This window comes from Amphiura filiformis, chromosome 15, assembly GCF_039555335.1.
Source record: "Amphiura filiformis chromosome 15, Afil_fr2py, whole genome shotgun sequence".
NCBI classification, from domain to species: domain Eukaryota; kingdom Metazoa; phylum Echinodermata; class Ophiuroidea; order Amphilepidida; family Amphiuridae; genus Amphiura; species Amphiura filiformis.
Window position 1 is genome coordinate 46511651 of NC_092642.1, and position 4376 is coordinate 46516026.

General features: G+C 34.5%; 1 long non-coding RNA gene across 1 annotated transcript; it reads left to right on the forward strand.

Moving 5' to 3' along the window:
- Window positions 1-3946, forward strand: LOC140172230 (uncharacterized). The gene is made up of 3 exons (XR_011861710.1): window positions 1-102; window positions 3012-3140; window positions 3840-3946. It is a non-coding gene; the product is annotated as an uncharacterized lncRNA (long non-coding RNA).
- The last annotated feature ends 430 nt before the right edge of the window (window positions 3947-4376 follow it).

A 4376-nucleotide genomic window follows, 5' to 3' on the forward strand; every position in this document is an offset into this window, starting at 1 on the left:
ATTCAAACCAACCATGTACTGTGGTATGTATGAATGGTGGCACCTGTCGTTCCAATCGGTGTGAATGTCCCTCGCAATATACAGGGAATCGATGTCAAAATGGTAAGGAAACTTGCAATAGATAATTGTTACTAAAATATAAATACTTAATTGTCATAATCTTAATTTTCTTTCTTTTACCCCTGTATGACCTTCCGTGACCTCTAGCGTCCTAAAATTAACCTTGGACCTTGTACTTACTCCCCATTCCAGAAAAATACAGCACTAATTTTTTGGGATTAAAAAATTATGATCAAGTTCTGCCAAATGAAACATAACTCAATCCTAATCATTCATTTGGAGATAAAAAAAGTTCACTATTTTACTAATTTGTTGAAAAAAGAGCCAAAAACGTGCATTTTTAGCATGTCTTCTTACAATCGAGTCACAAAAATCACAGACTTGCATCAAGTCTAAGCATTCAAAATCTTGAGTATTTGCCGAAATTTTGTTCTACTTTCACTTTTTTGGTGTTACTTTAATTAAATGGTTGGTTATAAGAATCAAACATGTCTTTTCCAAAAATTAGAATGCATAAACTAGTACAAGTTGTACCAGTACAAAGAACTAGTATAAACTAGTACAAAGAACACCATAAAAAGAACTAGTACAAAGAACACCCTAAAAAGACATGTTTTTGGCCCCTTATTTTTAAAAATTAGCTAAATATTAAAATTGGACTTTAATCGCTAGTTAGGACTAACTAAAGGATTAGGATTTAACCATGTTTCATGTGGCAAAACAGGATAACATTTTTTATTCAAAAAAATGAGTTCTGTATTTTTCTGGAATAGAGAGTAATGTTTGAAAACTCTCATGCTTCTGTCAGAAAGTGCACAATACTTGAGGTTAGCAGCTGTACTGGTATAACATTTCATCTCATGCTTTTGACATAGCATATAATGAAAGACAGAGATAAAAAGACTTTAACACCGTCTGACGTCACTGTCAGTTACGATCATTGATTGGTTAATAGCGCGTAAAAGGAAGGCCGATTTATCTGGTGCCGATCGGAGAAAAGGAATAGCAGGAAATGGCGAAAAAATACGTACTTTTACCAGGCAAAAAGCAACTTTTCAAGGCATTGTTAACACAGTGCCTTCGGGAAAGAAAGTTTTGTACTATAAAGACCTACATTTTGAGATGGGTTGGATGTTTGAAGGTGTAAAATTAACAATAAGGCGCCCGTTTATACCGCCGCGTTCAACTAGTCATCATCACGACACTTGGTAAACAATCGCGATAAAGTCTTCTTATCTCTGTCTTTCATTATATACAGGGTGTCCCAGAAAAAATTACCGGGCAAACTAATTTGGCTGTAAGTTGAAAATTAAGCATCCAAATCAAAAAATTTAAAAAGCAGCGTGTAGCCCATCTTATTTTGCAACTTACCTGTCAATTTTACTTGAATCATTTGACCAATTGCGAAGAAATGAGCAATTACATAATGCATGCGTCAAAGCAGTTCATTCCAAGTTTGATCAAAAGGCCCTTTTTCATATTCGATCACCTCTTCCTAAGTTCTGTGTATCTTATTAAATCTAGTCCTCGTATCTATTTTATAATCGATAATGTTTTGTTATTAATGCTTTCACCTTTGAACGTGGACGACCTGAATTCAGTCAATGAATAAGGGTAAAGCTGATGAATGAAGATATTACATCTCAAAAACTAACAACAAGCCCAACAATTCATCCCGTCTTCAACAATGGTTTTTGATATTCCGACAGGTTGGTTGGAGTGGACATTATTTTATAAATGATGGTTTAACAATGGGTTTTTAATTAACATGATAATAACTGGACAACCAATATTATTTCAAAAAGTATCAGGAGAAAGGTACGAGCCTCAACCTGAATAAGACCAAGAACTGTACGTACTTTGCACAACATAGCCGCTATCAGACAAGCCTTCCAACGCAATCCCAGAATGAGTGCAAGGCGGAACAACATAATGTCTAAATCCTCAATTAACAGGGTTACTAGTCTGGACATTTCCTTCCATCCCTACAAGATTTAAGAAGTTTGTATTACCATTTCTTGGAAATATTCCAAAAATAAGAAAGAAAACCGATATTTTTAAGCAGCTCGAATTCATTCTTTATGTTGTCCAATATGTTAACATTTTCATAAACGAAGAAAGATATTTACAAGTACTGAGTATCATGCAAGGTTTCATTTTAATATTGTTAAGTTTGTTTGTAAGAAACAGATTGTTTAAGAAGAACAAGAAGGATTTCACCAATCAAAATATAAAGCATGTTAACCACTAGTGCATTGTGTTGAGTGAACTTTCTTGTAAACTTGGAATGAAGTGAATTTGTGCATGTGTTATGTAATCGCTCATTTCTTTGCAACTGGTCTACCGATTCAAATAAAATTGACATATAAGATGCAAAATAACATGGGCTACACGCTGCTTTTAACATTTTACGTTTTTGTTGCTTAATTCTCAAGTTATGGCCAAATTAGTTTGCCCGGTAATTTTTTCTGGGACACCCTGTATAGTAAGGTAAAAATGAATTATGATAGGTTACCATTGCTATATTGAAAATTGTTAGTTGAGATAAAACCTTCGAATTCAACATTAACACCACTTATGACAGTATTCCTCAGGTAAGCGCGATATATTTGATTGTATAGTTATGTTTAGCATTCCTACCCTAATAATGACAGGTTATTTTGAGGTTTTTGAGGTTTTACGAGTTTAGCATTCCATTTTACCTAATACTATTATATTGATGTTACATATATTGCTATTTGGCGTTATTGATGTAAACGAAGTTTTTTGGCAATGAGCTTAAGCTCCTAAGCCTATAGTAGTTGGCATCCTAACTGAGATGAAAACATTGAGAAATATGATAAATAATTATCAATATCGGATATTATCTGATAAGTAACGTGAATCTTTTTGATATGTCAGGCATTTATTTCCCCCTCTCCCAATGATGTATATATCGTGTTTTACCCTAGACGTTAACGAGTGTGACACTGTGCCACCAGTATGTCCAAATAACTTAAAGTGTGAAAACCAGGAACCCGGATATATGTGTATGTGCCCACCACCGATGGTCAAATGCCAGGATAATTGTCGTGAAGGAAGTAAGGGGTTTGTTGTTTTGTTGTTATTGCTGTTCTGCATAACTATCGACGAATCGAGAATTTTAAGCAAATTGAGTTAATGTATGCGTCTAATATTATGTTTCAGATGATCTTTAATTTCCACCAAAATTAATAGTAAATGTTACTCCCCAACATAGATATCGAAGTTTTGATTTGAACAAATAAAACTGCGATTAATGAATTTGACAAAATATATTTGTCCTTAGTGCTATATTGAATACCAATGTAGCTCACAGGTCTCCTTTATTCATTGACGCCAAAATAAGTACAAACATTCCCCGCGTGACTTTGCTATGATGTTATTATGTGAGTACGAGTTTGCAAAGGTGGGAAATCCCAGAATAATATACACAAAGCATAGGCCAAAATCTAGTTTCCTGCTTTAAAATCTTAGAAACGTGCAATTTTCACCGAATTTATTTGCCCAACACATGCGGTATTTTGAAAATGCCTCATATTTCACCTTATCAAACTCACCCTCCCTCTGTGGAAGATTCATTATGAATCTTTCTCAAACATGTCAAAGATTATATGAAATTCAAATGAAGCTGCGTAATGTATTTGTTACATTCGAAATTCATACTCCCCCGTGGAAGACTAAATCTCCCACAGGGGAAGTGTAGATTTCCAAAAACCAAAATGGAAACCAAAATGATATCTAATTTTCTTTTCTCACAGTGCGGGGAATGAAAGGTAACTTCGCAATCGCTGAATACCAAGGTATAGCAGCCTTTCTTAATGGTACAGCATGTATAACAACAGGAGATTTTTACAAATATATAGAATCCTTGGTGAGTAGGAAATGACCGGAGGGGGTTCTCTAACATGGCCTTAATCTCCCACACATGAGTGTGAATTGCAATTGGGGTTACTTGGATGAATGAGATTGAAAATGTTTTGTTACGAATCGTTAATGACACATTTTAGCCAAATTCACATCAGAGTGCACAACAAAACACACTGTTTGATTAAGTTAACAATATCTGAATCTTTAATCAAAAGTAAAGTATGATTTATAATGATCTGATACATGCACTTTATAATCAATCAAATACATATATTAGGCTGTTACTACACAAGCCGCCTTCCTCTTGTTGTTGATTACTGATTTCTGTTGTTCTTGGTGTATATCCTGATTCCCTTGTCCTGCGAAGGTCACTGTTAAGCGAAGTTTACTGAAGACCTTTATCCTTTCCATGAAATCCTCGCATCCTT